Source organism: Mustela erminea, chromosome 15 (assembly GCF_009829155.1).
Source record: "Mustela erminea isolate mMusErm1 chromosome 15, mMusErm1.Pri, whole genome shotgun sequence".
NCBI lineage: Eukaryota > Metazoa > Chordata > Mammalia > Carnivora > Mustelidae > Mustela > Mustela erminea.
In genome coordinates, this window is record NC_045628.1 from 74510170 (window position 1) to 74529121 (window position 18952).

At 42.2% G+C, this 18952-nt stretch overlaps 1 long non-coding RNA gene across 1 annotated transcript; it reads right to left on the reverse strand.

Annotated features, from left to right (window-relative positions):
• Nucleotides 1-1054: 1054 nt before the first annotated feature.
• Nucleotides 1055-12359, reverse strand: LOC116574608. Its single transcript, XR_004279390.1, has 2 exons — nucleotides 12328-12359; nucleotides 1055-1529 (listed from the first exon to the last, which is right to left on the reverse strand). It is a non-coding gene; the product is annotated as an uncharacterized LOC116574608 (long non-coding RNA).
• Nucleotides 12360-18952: the final 6593 nt, after the last annotated feature.

An 18952-nucleotide genomic window follows, 5' to 3' on the forward strand; every position in this document is an offset into this window, starting at 1 on the left:
AACAGGCTAGTCAAGCATCTGTGTGTGGCTTACGGCAGGAGAACAGGGGTCTAGAAGCAGTACTGCCAAAAAGGAGTCTGAGGTGTGGGAGGAGGTTAACAACTAGCTCTCTTGGAGAGCAGGGTGATCGGTGGTGGTGAGCACACAGAAACGTAAGCAAATGAAAACAGAAAAGATAATTACTGACTATAGGAAACAAGGATGTACAGGAAGGGAAATGTCATGGTGGTACACTACAATGAGCAATATTTACATATTATAATATAAGTGTTGAAAAATGACTTAATTTTTTAAACCTTCCTATTAGGAAATTAAGGGGAAAAGAAGAGTGCATTGTGTCATGAGAAAGAAGTTAGGAATAAGGACTGAGTCCTAATAGGCTATGAAAGGAGGTCAGTATTATTTATACTGTGTGTATAATCCTTCAGTAATTAATTTTCACAAAACAGTAATCATCAGAAGAAAAATAATTGGTCCATCTGCAACACAATGACAATTGTTTCTTACAGTAACTTCTGTTTAATTCGAGAAAATAAAGTTTTCCATTTCTTGATCATAAAGTGCACCTCAGTGTTTTTGTCCAGTTCTATAAATGTTTGAAAATTAAATTTAGAGTTCAATGTTAGAAAATCAAATTTAAAACATGCTTCTGTTTTCTGGGTTAATGTTCTTTGTAATAATTACAAAAGTGGACTTAGATTATTTGAGTGTGTTGCCTAGCTTTTGCTTAGAGTGTATTCCTGTCACAACTGTGTGGGGAAATGGGGGGGGTGTGCATTAGTGCAAATAAGTGGAATAATAAAATTTAGTAAGCACAGCACTTGACATCTTTGCAGTGTTCCTGCTGAGGCAGTTAATCCTAGAAACTATCTTTTTTCCAAGGCCTAGGTGGTTAAAATGGGCCTGGTGGGAAAAGATGCTTTTCTTCCTCACTAGCATTACTCATCCTTTTGGCTTTAAGAAAGTAGCAACACACACGTAGATGCACACACAAGTTTCAATGAATTCTTTGATCCCCCCCAGAATGGTGAATTTCACAAGAAGTTCTCTATCATTTTCATGAGAAGCAATTTATTTTTTCCCAATCGTGACAATTATGAAACTTCAGAATGAACTGAGCAAGTATGGAAGTTCCCCCTTATCTTCTCTGAGGGCTGACGAAACAGAGCTTCTGATGAACTCCCTCCGTTTGTGTTGGAGGCTTGTCAACACAGGGTTTGGGGTTTGTGATCACTTTGTGAGGGGGCAGACAGAGAAAGCCCTGATGGGGGGGAAGCTCTGGAAAGGAGCCTTTTCATCCAAGCTGTCATGATCAGGGGCCCCACAGAAAATCAGAATAACACGACACAGACTTGGGAAATCAGGGCTCATTCACCTTCCGTCACGTAACCTATGCCAGCCATTGGCCAGTCTCTCCAGTGTGGTGAACAGGAGACATCGCAAACCGAACTGACAGCAGGGTGAAAATGCAAATCTTCAAAAAGTTGGAAGATCCCACGGAGTCCTTGAAAGTGATGTTCAAAAACCGCCTAAATCACAGGAAAGAGATTCACAGAAAAAAGAATCACTAAGGATAATACCATGAGAGATGCCTCAAAAAGGATGATGTGAATTTTTTAGAATTTGGGGGAGGTCTTTGGAAAATTGATGAGCCCTTCCTTTAATATTTGTGGGGAAAAAAAATGACCATTTTAGTAATCAAGTTGTACAATGCAAACCTAAAGTGAAGGGTTATTACATTGTGCCAGCATACGTTGTTGTCAGATAAAATATATCCCCTGAAGTCAGTAATTTACTCATTTTGTTCATTCTGAGAACTAGCATGAGATAGCAATAATATCTAAATTTTGATCAACATAAAAAGAAGTCAACATTTTCATAATATTAAGTTTCATCAATTGAGCCTTATCTGCCAAAAAAGATTTATTTACAAAATTTAGCCATGATTTAAGTGAGTTCATTTTGTAAAAGATTTTATCTATTTCTATGAGGGGGTTGGGGCGTGCTGGGAGGGGCAGGGGAGGTGGGGGAGGAGCAGAGGGAGATGGAGAAGCAGACTTCCTGCTGAGCAGAGAGCCCAACAGCGAGCTAAGTCCCAGGACTTAGAGCTCCATGACCTGAGCTGATGTCAGATGCTTAACCAACTGAGCCACCCAGGCACTGCTAAGTAAATTCATTTATGTGTCATTTTCTGGTGGATATAAGGATCTCCTAGAGTGCTTTTAAAATGTGTTATTTTATAGGTGTTTCTATTATTTTTCATATTGATTGATGTGTATATTTAAAGAACACGTAGTATAGCCTATAATATTTAACACCTTTCTATAGATTAAAGCACAGCCAACACTAAACATAGTTTTGTGCTAAACATGAGAAATACAGGGATGAATAAGATATATTTCCTGCCTTCATACAGCTCACAATCTATCAGGGAAAACAAAATGATACAAATAACCACAATGCAAGCACTTAGTAAAATGTACGTAGTTGGCACAGACGACAAGATTATCTGAGTGCACAAAGGAAGTATTTTCTCTGGAAGAGAGGGGCTTCGGGGCACCTGGGTGGCTCAGTCAACCAGTTAAATGTCTGTGTTCAGTTTGGGTGTTGATCTCAGGTCCTGGGATGGAGCCCTGCTTCAGGCTCTATGCTGGGTGGGGAGTCTGCTTCTCTTTCCCTTTGCCCCTCCCCCACTGCTAGTGGGCTCGCTCTCTCTGTCTCTCAAATAAATAAACTTGTTTTTTTAAAAAAAAAAAAAAAAAGCGGCTTCCAAATACAACTCTTTGAATATTATTTTGCCTTCACTGATTTGCATTTTGATGTTCTGCCCTGTAATGAAATGCTTTTATTAAATGGCATTGTAAGAAATAAATTTTACATATATAATGAAATTCTAAGTGCATTTGCTGTAGGAAGACAGTTTAGAACATTGATTTCTCCCATCATTTTTGTGAAATCTACTCCCTGCCTCCAATCCCCCCCACCCGGTTTAGGTAGAGCCCCAGATGTAGACACCTTGCCCTGAGGTGCACTAACTGGAAAGCCTGGGTTGATTGCAGGGATGAATGTCACAGGCTCTAGGGCCAAGAGAGAAGGGTGAATGCACTACAAAGCCAAGGGGACAGAAGAGGAGGCCCAAAGAAGAGTACAAAGGTTTCACAAAGTGTTGGAGGCCGAAACTAGAGCAATTTCCTCAGCCAAGGAGGATAACTGCAGCTATTTTCACTAGGGGTGGCCGTGGCCCTAGACTACATGGGAAGGGCATACAGCTCACTACTTAAGATTCTTTGAAAACATAGGCAAAACCCTAGACCCTGGGGTAAGCATGTGATTCTTCTCTAATCATAAAATTATGTGATTGTCTCCCTTTTTACCTTTTGTCTTAAATTGTGGTAAAGTACACATAAAATTTATCATCTTAACCATTTTTAAAATGTACAGCTTAGTACTAATAAAATACAAGTACACTTCAGCGTTAAGTATATTCACAGTACATCTCGAGATGGGGATCTCGAGAACTTTCTCATTTTGCAAAACTGAAACTCCGTAAACTCTGTGTAAACAACAGCAGCCATTTCCCCCTAACCCCTGGTCCTGGCAACCACCCTTCTACTTTCTGTTTCTATGAGTTTGACTACTTTAGATGTCTCATATAAGTGGAATCTTACAGTAGTTGTCTTTTGGGGACTGGCTTATTTCACTGATCATAATGTCCCCAAGGTTCATCGGTGTTGTAGCAAGTGACAGAATTTCCTTCCTTTTGAAGGCTAAATAATATTCTGTTGTGTGGATATGCCACTTTCTGCTTCTGGATATTTGGGTTGCTTCTGTCTTTCGACTAAGATAAAGCATTCTTTTATGAACATGATAGGAGCTACTGCTTTTAGCTCTTTTGGACATATATCCAGAGTGGGATTGCTGAGTTCTTTTGTGATTTTATTTTTGGTTTGTTGAGGAAGTACTGTACCATTTTGCACCGTGGCTATCAACAATGCACAGGGTGCAATTTCTCCACATCCTTGCCAACACTTGTTATTTTCTGTGTTTTTTTATAGTACCCATCTTAATGGGTGTGAGGTGGAATTTCATTGTGGTTTTGATTTGCATTTCTTTGATGATGAGTGATGTTCGGTGTCTTTTCATACGCTTTGGCCATTTGTATATCATCTTTGGAGAAATATCGAGGTTTCTTGCCCATTTTTAAGTCAGGTTGTTTGATGTTTGTTGTTCTTGAGTTGTGGGAGTTCTTTATATATTCTGGATATTAACCCCTTAGCAGATATGATTTGCAAATATCTTCACCTTTATGTGGATTGCTTTTTCACCCTGTTGATTGTGTCCTTTGATGCACAGATTTTGATATGTTTGAGGTCCCATTTTGTCTGTTTTTTTTTTTAAAGATTTTATTTATTTATTTGATAGAGAGAGATCACAAGTAGATGGAGAGGCAGGCAGAGAGAGAGAGAGATGGAAGCAGGCTCCCTGCTGAGCAGAGAGCCCGATGCGGGACTCGATCCCAGGACCCTGAGATCATGACCTGAGCCGAAGGCAGCGGCTTAACCCACTGAGCCACCCAGGCGCCCACCATTTTGTCTGTTTTGATTTTTTGCCTGTGCTTTTTCTTTAATGGTGGCATAGCTAAGAAATAATTGTCAAATGCAGAGTTGCAAAGCTCCCCCACCTCTGTTTTTTCTAGGAATTTTACAGTTTTAGGTATTTATTCCTGTGGAGTTAATTTTTACATGTGGTGTAAGGTAACTTCCAATTTCATTCCTTTGCATGTGGATATCCAGTTTTCCCAGCACCATTTGTTGAAAAGACTGTCCTTTCCCCCATTGAATGATCTTGGCTCCCTTGTTGAAAATCATTTTACCATATATTCAAGGATTTATTTCTGGGCTCTCTATTCTATTCCATTGGTCTATATATCTATCTTTAATCCGCTTTTACCTTTGATGGCCAGGAAGCTTCCCAGCTAAATTCAGAGCTCCACGATAACATTGATGTGGCCCTTCATGATGTGAAAGTTAATGTTCTCTTTTTTTCTTGCCATGGCCTTGAACTTTGTCTCTTATTTAAGTTTTTCCTAGTCCGGATTCTTGACTCCTATTTCTTTTTTATTAGTATGCTGTGGTCCGTGCTCTTATTGTGAAGGGCCCTATATCCTCTATGGATAGAACAAAGCAGCCCATCACTCACAGCCCCTGGAATGGTGGCGATCTCATTGCAGAGGCCCAGTCTCAAACGTGCAGCAAGGCAAGACAGAACCTGCGTTGCCACGTGCAGAAGCACGTATTAAGCTCTGGGAGACAGAAAAGGAAGAGAACAACATGGGACAGAATGTCCAGGACAGGTTGCACTTGGACTGGATGTCTAAGGAATGTTACTGTTTGGATTGATAGCCACGGAGGGTAGATAAAACAGAGCTTTCCCTCAAAAGGGGGAGGCTTGTAAGGCTAAAATGACAGGCAGGACTGACCTGGCCTGGGCCAGAGGATAGGGCTTGAGCGAAGATGTGGAAAGTGGCTGGGAATGGAAAGCTGAAAGGGGACCAGCTCAGGGAAGCAAACCAGAATGAGGAATTCAGATGGACCTTCACCTTTTTTACATGCCCGCCTGCCCGGGGAGAGATCAAGATGGCCTCTTCTGGGGTATAGTGGAGAGTTTTCAAACTCGGGGTTTTGACCAGCACTGTTTTTCTTATGAAAGTGAAAATTTCACAATGCTTTGCAGATAGCCAGTAGAAGTATTGTTGCAGTTGTGCGTGTGTACATGCTGGTGACAGGGTGAAAGGCAATCAAAAAGTTGGAAAAACACTGGTGTAGAACACTGTGGTTCTGGTAGAGATTTAAAATGGGAAGACCTCATGTTGAGCCACGTCAGAGCACACCACAGTACTGTGGAGTCTCTGGGCTGTGGTGACACTGATGTCCCCCCCATCTGTCCAATCCCAGCTCCTCCCAGCAGGGACATTGCAGGGGGAACTGGCTTCAAGACCCTTTGCTCAGCCCCACTCCTCAGTTCTGATGAATACTTTGCTTTAACTTCCTGAATGTGAATCCACGTAGTGGGAAGAGTACGTGCCTTAGACTCGGGGGATCTGGGCTTGAAGCTAGTTTGGTCACTCACTAACAGAGTTGTGAAACCATTCGGAGCCTCAGTTGCCTCTTCAGTATAAAATGGAAGGAGATAATACCTAGAGAGATAGAGTCATGGTGACAATTTAATGTCCCCTTCCAACAAGCTAACTGTATTTCACTTCTAGGAGTTTATCTATGTAAGTACCCATGGGCCAACTTTCATATACGTGGATGGTTGATTGCAGTCTTGCAATCTTACTTACGGAACCCAAACTTTAGAAACACGTAAATCCTTAATAGGGATTGATTTTTTTTTAAATTACAATATATCAGTAAATTGCAATACTGTGTAACTATTAAAAAGAATGAGGTGTACACTGATATGGAAAGATATATGCAACACTATTTTTTTAAAGATTTTATTTATTTATTTAAGATACAGAGAGGGACGCCTGGGTGGCTCAGTCAGTAAAGCGGCTGCCTTCAGCTCAGGTCATGATCCCAGAATCCTGGGATTGAGTCCCGCATCAGGCTCCTTGCTCAACAGGAAGCATGCTTCTCTCTCTGCCTCTGCCTGCTTTTGCACTCGCTTTCTCTCTCTCTCTCTCTCTAACAAATAAATAAATAAAATCTTAAAGAAGAAAATTAAGATAGAGCTCACATGCATGAGCTGGGAAAAGGGGCAGAAGTAGGCTCCCCACTGAGCAGAGAGCCCAGATGCAGGGCTTAATCCCAGGATCCTGGGATCATGACCTGAGCCAAAGGCAGACCCTTAACCGACTGAGCCAGTCAGGTGCCTCCTATTTGCAACACTATTAAGTGGGAAAAAAACAAGTTGTAAAGCCATGATCCCATATTTATTTATTTATTTTTCTATTTTTAAAGATTTTGTGTGTGTGAGAGAGAGTGTGCGTGCGGCCGCACCAGTGGTGGGAAGGCCAGAGGAGAGGGAAAAGCCAGTTTTCTAGCAGGGAGCCCAGTGATGTGGGGCTCAAACCCAGAACCCTGAGATCATGACCTGAGCCAAAGGCAGACCCTTAACTGACTGAGCCACTCCAGACGCCCCTCCATTTTAAAAATACACAGATTTTTTGGATATGCATAAAGAAATGTTACAGTAGCCTTAAGACGGGTATTGTTGTGATCTCTGGAAGTCAGAATTACAAGGGACTTTGAATTTCTGTTTTGTCCATTTTTCCGTTTTTATGGTGGACGTATGTGAATTTTATATTCAGAAAAAATTAGCTGGAGGTACATATATGCATGTACATGCTCGTGTTAGCACAGTAATTCTGGGCAGACTGTTAGACCCTCTTGGTAGTGAGTGGTTATTTACCAGTATCACGTTCAGCATGGGTGGTCTGCATCTTTAAATGGAATATTTCTGTAGCAGAGGCGTTTCTGTGTAAAAATATACCTATTTTTCTTTCCCAATTTTTATAGTTGAGGCCTGTTCTCTTTTCCCTTTTAGTCAATGGGCTCAGGGCACCCTTCACAGGGCATGCCATCATTCATTTTAATTTTTAAATTATAATAACAATTTAAGCTCCTCTTAAATATTCAAACATTACTGAAGTTTGTCAGGTAAAAACTGAAAGTCCCCATTCTCACCCCTGCCCCTCATTCCCACTACCCCAGAATGAAGACGGTTCAGTGTATGGTCTTTAAAACATCTGTGCGTATGCAAATGTCTGTGTGTATATTTCTGTTACACAAATGTCATGTATGCCAATAAATATGCAAATAAATATCTTCCCATATTATAGATTTAGATATAGTGCATCCTTTATAAGAACTGCATAATAGTCCATAATTGATTTCACCGTTCCCTCTATTGTTATAGTTGTTGCTTTTGCTAACAGTCCCCCCCAAATATTTTTACACATATGATTGCCCACTTCAGTGAGCACATCTGTAGGATAAATTCTTACAAGTGGAATTAATGTTGTTCAAAGGATACTTACACGAATAATAATTACCGTGTCACTAATTTATTCTACCAGCAATGACGGTATCAGTTCCTTCCCCCCATACACACACCCCTTCACCTAGATTGTAATTATTGTTATTTTAAACTCTGATATATGTAAAATGGATCCAGTCATTTATTTTGAATTTTCTTTGATTGAAGATAAACATCTCTTTGTTGCCACATCTATTTGGAAATGTTATGCGTGTCTGCAGATCCAATGGGAAGGTTGGCCTGCAGTCTTGGTTAAATGGTGTTAGGGATATATTAATATGCTTAGAAATGGGGAGAGACAAACTTTGAGACGCTAGTCTGCAGTCTTCCCGGTGTTGGCCTCATTGAAATAAACTCCTTTCCTGTTTCACTATTTAAAAAAAAAAAAAAAAAAAAAAAAAGGAAAGAGAAAGAATCCTTAGAACATGGTCCAGGATAGAATATTAGGAAGAATAGAGCAGACAGTACAATCTAGTGTAGTCATGGTTTCATATTTGGACTTCATGGCAGGGATGGGGGGCAGGTTGGATGATGGCCTATTTCTATGCATAGAAATCAATTATTGTATGGCTGCTGACTCAGCAATCCTGAGTTGCTCACCTAACTGAAAATGGGTCATTTATTCCACTTCAACTTTTTTTTTGAAACTACGTAAATCTTGTCCATTATTCTCTTTGTACTTTTTCCCACAGAATCTGACATGCTATTGATTCAGCATCTGGAAGAGCCAATATCAGTTTATCAAGCCTGCATGCTTCAGCTAGCGGTGCGTCATATGCCTAAGGGATTTCACAAGACTTCATTAGAATTACTGCCTCGAAATGGTCATGTTTTAAACCTCTGTAAAGAGCCTTGTCAGTGTGGCAATAGGCAGAGCCCTTGAAGCAGAAAGAGTGTTCAGGGGACGCCTCGGTGCTCAGTGGGTTAAAGCCTCTGCCTCCAGCTCGGGTCATGATCCCAGGGTCCTAGAATCGAGCCCCGCATCGGGCTCTCTGCTCGGTGGGGAGCCTGCTTCTCCCTCTCTCTCTGCCCGCGTCTCTGCCTACTTATGCTCTCTGTCTGTCAAATAAATAAATAAAATCTTTAAAAAAAAAAAAGAGCGTTCAGATATCTTTACAACCAGTTTTTTGGTGATAGCTCCGTCACTTCTTATCTCCTTAGTTGTCAATGGTAGACAAGGCCCTATATTGCCCAGCAGAGGTGAACTATTAAGTTTGTCCCTGTATGCATTATTTCCACCTTTCAGAATGAGCAGCCTTGCTTCAAGGGAAGGCCTGTCTGAGCAGGGACATCACTAAGGGGAGGGGGACAGGTAGAGAGACTGGCCTCTGGGCACACTGTGATGGGACCAGACAAGGAACTCATAGCCACCACAATCTTCTTCACCAGTTAAGACATGTTTATTGGTTTTGCCATTTTAGGATCCAGAGACACTTAGTTATAAAAGGACATGATTCTTTCTGAATACTCCAGCCCCCCAAAAGTGTTTCAACTTCGGGGCACCTAACTGGCTCAGACTGTTGTGTCCAACTCTTTATTTGGGCTCAGGTCATAATCTCGGGATTGTGGGATTGAGCCCAGCGTTAGGCTCTGCACTAAGCATGGAGCCTGCTTGGGATTTCCTTCGCCTCTCCCTCTGCCCCTCCACACCCCCGCTCAAGCTCTGACAGAAAGGAAGGAAAAGGGCATTTTAATTTCACACAAACCTCAGGTAAGAAAATTTCCCGTGTTTTGGATTTTTTTTCCTTTTTTCTGTAGCTTCCCCGAGATAAGCGTAATGGTTCTCACCTGTGTTTATACTTATCAACTTTTCCCCTGTGGACTTCATGTCTTGAGATTGCACGTCTTCCAAACACACTGCATTCACAACTAGTTCATTTTTTTTTCTTAAGTAAAGCAGATGTGTAGACAACTGCGCATAGGACATCTGGACAACCTGTGGTGACCACCGTTACCTTACGAGTTTAGACTCAGTCAAAGACAAGACTCAGTCAAAGGCAAGGGAAGGCGCTATGTTAGTATTTTTGTAGGTAAATGTGATCTTACCCTCCCCCCACCACAGTAGTTACCTTCCTTGTTTTCCTGAAAAGGGAAAGATTCTGGGCTGAGAATGCCTTAAGTTATCCCTTCTAAATGGTACGAATTTCCTTTATCCCACCCCTCTGACTTTCCTAAGTCATTTACGGCTGGCCACGTGAGAGGGTACGTGGTTCAGGATCACCCATCTCACCCGTGCACCCACAAAAAGACATTTTACATTTTGCAGGCAATGGAAGGTCCGAGTGGAAGGTTTTACATAGAAAACAGCCTCGGAAGTGAGTGGCCCAGTCACGGGTGCTGGAGCACACGGAGTTCCCTGTCTGGGATCAGGTTGTTAAGACCACGTGAGGATGAGATGCTGTAAAAGTGTCTGCCTTTTCCAGTTCAGTTTTACCAGAGTCCATAAATCCACTGACAGTTTTCTCTAAACAGTTGTTCTCAACTTTCAATACAATTTAAAAATCATTAACACCTGGTTCGCTTTTTTTTTTTTAAGTTTGATGTGTGAGATAGAGTGTGGCAAGTGTGTGGATTTAGGGGTTATGGAAGGCACGGTTAAGAAAAGAACACAAGTTTTTCGTGATTACATACATTTGACTTTAAACCCTGGCTTCACCAAGTATTTGGGCTCTGTGACCTTGGGAAAGTTACTTTGAAGCCTTAATTTGCTTCTCTGTGAGTGGGAACACTACTTCCTCTCCGTCTTGTTGTGAATAATAAATAACAAATATGAAACGGCGCAGCCTAGTGCCCGGCACAGGTCCGGGCTCAGTGAGGGATCGCATGCCTGTCTCCGTTCCTGCCTCTTTGTGTGTCACATGGGATCAGAGCCTTCTAGTTTGTGTGTATTTAAGGGACCCTGGATGCTGTGGGATGATGCTGAGTAGGGAGTGATGGTCCATGAGGGCAGGAGTGGGTAACAGACAGGTGGTGCTGTTTTGCCCATAGAAGGAAGTCCCCTGAACCACTACAGACTGGAGGATCTCTGAGGAAGGTCAGAAAAGGCTCAGCCAAGGAAGCGCTCATCAGTCAGGCATGACTCACCAGGACGCACTCCCAGCTCAGATGTGGCCTGGTCATTCCCTGTAGGGAAGGGGAAGCCGCACTTCCTGGGATTAGTAGAAGGGCCAGGTGAGAGTTGATTGCGAGTTCTGTCCATTGTCCTGCCTATGGCCCGCACTTTCTCTCCCTGAAGTCTCTCTTAGAACCGAAGCTTCAGTCCTGACAAACAGGACCCCAGGGACCTACGTCCTGGTTCCAGCAGCAGCCTCCCCAGGCAGGGTCCTGTCCCCTTTCTGAAGTAAGTCCTCCTTCCAGCTTTCTCTCCTACCTCCCGGGAGAGCGAGGAGGCTCAGGGCCTGATGCGGCACAGCCACCGCCGGCCCTGCTCTGGGGAGGATGCCTGAGCTGCCAGTACCCAGGCTACCTGCTGAAATGCAGGCTCCCAGCCCCCTTTGTGACCTACCTGGCCCAGAAGCCTGCATGGCTGTGGAATGCAAAGAGAGAGACCATCAGTAGGATGTGTTGAAAACACAGATAAGAAATGAGTGGCTCGTGGGAGCAAAGACCTCAGGCTGATTGTAATCTGAGAAGCTGAGACAAAACAGCACTGGGTATTTCTAAATCACTAGGACGGTTGTGAAAAATAGCAAGAGAATGAAGATGGTCAGTCCTTTGACCTAGCCCTGCCACAGGAAGGCAGAGTGCTACAGTGGGGAAAAGCAGGTGCTGTGGCATCTGATAGACCAGGCCCCCTCTGGTCTCTGTCCTGGGACAGGTGCCTTAATAGAGATGGTGGCAATAGGACTGCATTAGTAGTTCTTGCCTTTTTACATGTGTTAAGACCTTAGTCTGTGCCAAGTGGTGTTAGGTACCTTCTTATCTGCAAAATGGGAGTACAGAAATACTATCTCATAGAGCTGGAGAAATAAGGAATAGTTTCCCTCGAGTCGGTGGTCTACAAGAGGTGTTCAGTAAATGTAAAGTTTCTTCTGTGAGGATAGATCCTAATGAAATAATAAGAAGGAGCAGAAGAGGGGCGCCTGGATGGCTCAGTAGGTTGGGGCCTCTGCCTTCAGCTCAGGTCATGATCCCAGAGTTCTGGGATCGAGCCCCCCATCGGGCTCTCTGCTAGGCAGGGAGCCTGCTTCCCTTCCTCTCTCTCTGCCTACTTGTGATCTCTCTCTCTGTCAAATAAATAAGTAAAATCTTAAAAAAAAAAAAAAAAAAGTGGGGGGGGGACACCTGGGTGGCTCAGTGGGTTATGCCGCTGCCTTCGGCTCGGGTCGTGGTCTCAGGGTCCTGGGATCGAGTCCCGCGTTGGGCTCTCTGCTCAGCAGGGAGCCTGCTTCCCTCTCTCTCTCTCTCTGCCTGCCTCTCTGCCTACTTGTGATCTCTCTCTGTCAAATAAAGAAATAAAATCTTTAAAAAAAAAAAGAAGAAGAAGAAGAAGGAGGAGCAGAAGATCTTCCTTATGTATAAGGACGTAACCCTGGAAGCCACCCTCTCTCTTTAGGTCTGTTAATATTTGCTTTACATATTTAGGTGCTTCTATGTTAGACGCATTAATATTTACAGATGTGATATTCTCTTGTTGGATTGACCCCTCTGTCATTGTGTAGTGCCCTTCCTTGTCTTTTATTACAGTCTTTGTCTTTAAGTTTTGTCTGATGTAAGGATAACTGCCCCAGCTCTCTCTTGGTTTCCATTTGCATGGACTGTCTTTTTCCATCCCTTCACTTTCGCTCTGCATGTGTCCTTACATCCAAAGCGAGTCTCTTGTAGGCAGCATAGAGATGGGTCTGGTGGAAGCCACCTTCATGTCCAAAAATAGGAGAAGGTTTAACAGATTATGACAGAATGTTACGCAGCCACTAAAATATTTATGAGAAAAATATAAAATGGAGAGTGTTTACAATATTAGGTCAGATCAATGAAGCAAAATGCAAACTTGCAGGTGTGTATATTCATCGCAGCTATACAAATTAAAGCATAGACAAGGACTTGGAAACAAAATGGAATAATTAGAAGTTGTTAGACATAGGTTCTTTAATGTTGTTATATACTGCCTTCCAATTAAAACAAAAACAAAAACAAAGGCCATGCCAGGGGCTACACGTAGCAGCTGCTGTCAGCGCGATCGCAATCACCTTTGCAGGTGTCAGATACAAAAAGGATTCTAGTCCTTTTCGCCACACCAGCATATACAGAGAGTGCACCCTATCAATAACATCACTTTTTTGTTCTTACACTAAGAACGGAACACATCTTTGGGACAAAATCCCGAAAAAAAAAATTTTTTTTTTTTTGTTTCGGTAGATCTACACCGCATGCTAACCAACCTGTTGAACTCCATAAACCCAGTAAAATGTCATGGTCCAATGCTGAGAAGCGGACTTTCCCAGGGAGGGAGGAAGCTCTCTGTTTAAAGGCCTTTTCCCTTGCTCAGCCGAGGTTTAGTAACATGCGGATATTCTTTGACTAGAGAAGAGTGGTGCTGTAGCGCTTAACCTCCGAGGAGATTATTTCATAAAATATTGATTTTTTTTCGCACATAAAGGAGATAGTTCATGAATAGAAAATGTAAGCATAAGCAAAAATTCCTTCTTTATCTCCGTTCATGAACACGAAAAGTAATGAATCCAGCTTTACCAGTGGAGGCTGACATCTGCTATGTACTGGGGGGTGGGCAGAGCTAGAATAGTATTCTTCCTTAGTGTCATAAGTCCAAGAACAGATGTCCCCCAAAGAGACTAACAGCCTTTTAGTACAAGCTGTGAAGGCCACGTCAGAGACTTGCACTGCAAGTTGTAGACTCTGTTTGCCTCTAGACCTCCCAAGCTACAGCTGGGCCATTTCCCCAAATCAGACTCCTGTTCATGAGCTGTTGCTAGCCAATATAGTTTACTAGCTGTCGCTGCCTCATGAAAGTCAGCAACGACATCACAGCAACTCTCGAGGTGGCACAGAACTCTGTCATGCCCCCACCACCCCACCACTAGCGCACCACCCCCGCCACTCACCTGAAGCAAGTAGCTATCCTGTGGTTCCAGTAGCCGGGTGTGGAGGAGGAGCAAAAGTCCCAGAATCTAGAAGCATGTTAGTTCACGTGCCGTCCCGAACTGAGCTATCTTGAGCAAGTCAGTGAATCAGTCTTCGTGTTTACTTCCTTGACTGTGGGTAAGGAATGGTGACAGATGTTCTGCAGATCAAATGGGAAAATGCAAGTGAAAATGCTTTTAAAAATAAATGCAGCGGCCACAATGAGATACTCATTCACACCCACTAGGACGGCAGTAAGCGACAAGGCAAGATAATGACAAATGTTGACAAGGATGTGGGGAAATTGGAACCCTCGTATTTTGCCAGCTGGATTGTGAAATGGTACAGCTGCTTTGGAAAACAGTCTGGCAGTTCCTCAAACAGTTAAACACAGAGTCACCGTAAGACCCAGCAGTTCCACTCCTGGGGATGTGCCCAGGAGAAATGAAAACAGACATTCACACAAAAACTCGCACGTGAATGTTCGTAGCAGCGTTATGCATCCTAGCCCAGAAGTGGAAACAACCCAAGGGTCCATCAGCTCACAAGCGGATGAATCAAATGTGGTGTATCCATACACCTCATGTTATTCAGCGAGGGAGGGGTGTGCAGAACTGACATGGATGAATCTTGACATTATGCAAAATGAAAGAAGCCAGTCACAGAAGGCCACATATTGTGATTCCATTTACGTAAAATACCCAGAATAGGCAAATCCATAGAGGTGAAAAGTAGCTGAACTGTTGGAGGGCTGGGAGTTGGGGGGAGAATGGGTTGTGGCTACTAATGGGTCCCAGATTTCTTTCTGAGGTGATGAAGTTGTTCTAAAATTGATGTGTTGGTATACACTGCAAATATACTGAAACCCATAGAATTTTATATGGTATGTGAACTTAAGCTCAATAAAGCTGTTATGGAAAAAAAATTAAGTGCAATGCCAAGGCCATTCATAGTAATACTGTGTTTCCTGCAATTACCAAACAGAGTTGAACCTCAGAAGGATCTGTTCAGGGCTTCGTTGACTTATTACCAGCATTTGTGAGGTCAAGATGCATCTTATAAGCGAAGATGCCTCCCATTGTGTTGACCAGGCCACAGCTGTCATGACCTACATGGCCATGAACTTCAAATGCACCAGTGTCCAAACTTGGGAAATGGGTGTCTGTTGCTTGCTGTAAACTCCCAGAAGAAAGAGTCAAGCACTCTTTAAATCCCAAGAATCAAATGTTGATGAGAGAGTGAGGAAAATGATAAATCATCACATGCTTGGCAGTATTCTTGAAGCAGGAATCAAAAATAGGCAAGCAAAGAGCCCAGCCCCAAGAGCTTTTAGTACTTTAGGATTCTTTTAAGAAATGCTGCCTCGCCAATGCCCCCAGTGGTACCGAGGATGACAATGAGTAAATAAACAGGGACATGGACTCTGAGTCAAACAAAAGATCTGGAAGACAAGGACTTTGAATGTGAAGACAATGTAGGAATATTTTTTCCATTTTATTTTATTTTATTTTATTTTAATTGAATGAATTAGCCAACATATAGTATATCATTAGTTTCAGACGTAGCATTCAGTGGTTCATCAGTTGCATATAACACCCAGTGCTCATCATATCCTGTGCCCTCCATTACCGAGTTACCCCATCCTCCCATCCACCCAAAGGAATATTTTAAATCAATTTATTTTATCTGTGCTTTCCTTTTTATGTTTTCCTTTTTAAAAATCAGAGTTTGAAAGAGCAGCTTCATAATGTATGCAATGAAAATTGTAAGTGATAAGAGAGCATCATCTGACAGTTTAATTAATTGGCAACATTTTTTCTAAGTGCTACATAATATAACATTGCATCTTAGAATCAGAGGTCTTGTATTTGATAATATTTGGTACTTACTAAAGGTCGTTCATGAGGGTGCCGGGAACCTCTAAGTTGAAAGTAACATCTCTAGCTGTGCACTGAAAAATATTATAGTGTACCAGGGCTAGCCCTGCCCCACGTGGGCATCCATCAGGAAGAGAAAGCAAGGGGTGCCTGGGTGGCTCAGTCAGCTAAGCATCTGTCTTGGCTCAGGCCATGATCTCAGGGTCCTGGGATCCAGCCGATCTAGCTCCCTGCTCAGCGGGAAGCCTGCTTCTCCCTCTCCTTCTGCCTCCCCGCCCCCTGACCCTCATGCACGCAAGCCCTGACTCTCACTCTCTCTCAAATAAATAAATAAAATTGTTGAAAAGAAAGAGAAAACAAACAAATAAATATTTAGTATAATTCTAGCTTCTCAAGCATTAAAATGGACACCTGTTCTAGGACTTTCATAGAATTTTTATTAGTAGTAAGTGTTGTTTGCTGTTTAAAAGCCCTTACTCTGCTGGGAGTATGCTGTATGCTATACTATGCTGTATGCTCTTCATGCATTTTCTCATTGGTGCCTAACAACAATGATGTTTAGAAGGTAGTACTATTTCTTATTTTATAGTAAAGGAAACTGAGATTTGGCAATATTATTATCATTATCATTATTATGATGTATTTGTTGTCGTTCAGCAACAGACGGCAGAGCTAGGACTTGAATCCATCTGACCAAAAAGATCATGCTTTTGATGGCTGTGCCAGAACACATTTGTGGCTGATTCTAAATTGAATCTTAAAATCACAGACAAGGAAGCAAATGGACACAGAAGTTATATGGTAGTTGCAGACTTCTGGGCATTCACTAATTACGCTAATGGTCAGAGAGGCCAACACTGCATTTCCCATGTTCTAGCAAGAGAAGTGAGAATCTGTAGTTAAAGGCTCCAACTTTCTCTTTCTGTAAGTTCTGCCAATCAGCTGTTAAAACTAATTAAGTTTCTGTCTTCCACCTTCATTCTCTGAACATTCTGGTTTTGCTTTTGTGTGCTGAAACACCCATGGAGAGAACTGCAAAGGATTTGAGGTGCAGAGCCCAAACGAGGCTATCTTATAACAAAATCCCCAAACACGGAGCTTTAGAGCTACATGGGATCTCAAAGATTGACACACATCAAAACCACCTATGCAGCTTTCCCCAGACCTGTTGAGTGAGAATCTCAAGGGAACTTGGATAAGAACTAGATTCTCAGTGGTTCTCAAAATACGTTTTCTGGACCAACAACTTCAGCATCACCTGGGAACCTATTAGAAATGCAGATTCTCCTGTCCCACCCCAGAACTGTGGATCAGAGGCTCTAGGGCTGTGGCCCAATGATCGGTGCTTTACGAAGTCTTCCAGTGGTTCCTGAAGCCTCCTAAAGTTTGAGAACCACTGACCTAGAGCGGAAATGTGGGTAGGACTCTAAGGTTATTCCTCCTTTTTGAAGTACATTGCGGATCTAAATTCAATTTAAAAAAATATTTGTTTTCATATTTTATACATGAAATCTCTTTTTAGAATTTGGAATATTTAAAAGCACAAGAATCTTAGCCTAAAATTCTGATCTTTTTCTCCTTCTCTCCTCCTTGGGGGCCTCACTTGACTTGACAATTAACACTGACCAAAAGTACCTTTTCTTAAAAAGTTCTGTAGTCTGATGTGTTTTCTGCATTCTGTTATAAAGTATTAGATGACAGAAATCACCTTGTTCCACTTGTATTTGACACATACCCATTTCAGAGATGCACAAACAGGTATGATATCACTAAAACTATTCTAGAAAATTCCTTGGGAAATCCATTTGGCTATATAGGTATTTTATTAATATAGTTGTTAAAAAATCATTTTTCCAATTTTTTACCGCAGGAGAAAAAAATAGTGAAAAGTTGCTATAGCCAATAGGGAAAGAAGGGGAGACACTTTCCTGACCCCTGAATATCTTTAATCAGTTCAGCTTCTGAAACATTTCTTTCCCTACTAAAATTTTGACTTGATGTTTGATCTGGGGAAGTGAAGAATTTGTTTAGGTCAGCATTTCCCAAGTGGTGTCAAGATATCAAGTCATGTCTTAAAACAAAGATTCAGGGTGCCTGGGTGGCTCAGTGGGTTAAGCCTCTGCCTTCAGCTCAGGTCATGATCTCAGGGTTCTGGGATCGAGTCCCACATCGGGCTCTCTGCTCAGCGGGGAACCTGCTTCCTCCTCTCTCTCTCTCTCCGCCTGCCTCTCTACCTATTTGTGATCTCTGTCTGTCAAATAAATAAAATTAAAAAAAAAAAAGATTCAGCGGTAAGTCCATCTAGGAAATGCTGTGTTAAAAAAAATTTAGTAGATTCACTTCATGACTTCTTTGAATTCTTAGTGTGGTAATATGTGGTGTGACTCTCCAAAAGGGTGTGTAGCACACAGCCCTTGCCAGATTTTTTCAAATAAAGATTTCTGGAGGGGCACCTGGGTGGCTCAGTTGGTTAAGCCACTGCCTTTGGCTCAGGTCATGATCCTGGAGTTCCGGGATCTAGTTCTGCATCGGGCTCCCAGCTCCATGGGGAGTCTGTTTCTCCCTCTGACCTTCTCCCCTCTTATGCTCTCTTTCACTCTCTCTCTCAAATAAATAAATAGCATCTCTAAAAAAAAATTTTTTTTTTTTCAGAAACCAACAAACCATTGTTTCTAAGGATCTTCTGCAAAGACATGCAAATAGAATTGTTATGTGGAATCCTTCTTTGTAATGGTAACTTATGCAAAGAAATTTTACCTATAAATTCCTTTGATGATTACCTTAGTTTGTAAAATATTTTGCTAGCGGACTCTTGGTGTCCTGAAACTAAAATATAGCCCCTGGGTGTATGAAATGTGTATGTAGGCGCCATCTCCACTTTAAGTAATTCCTTTCTATGTTTTATAAAAACATCACTTCTGGAATAATGTGTCCTAAGCAATTTAATAAAT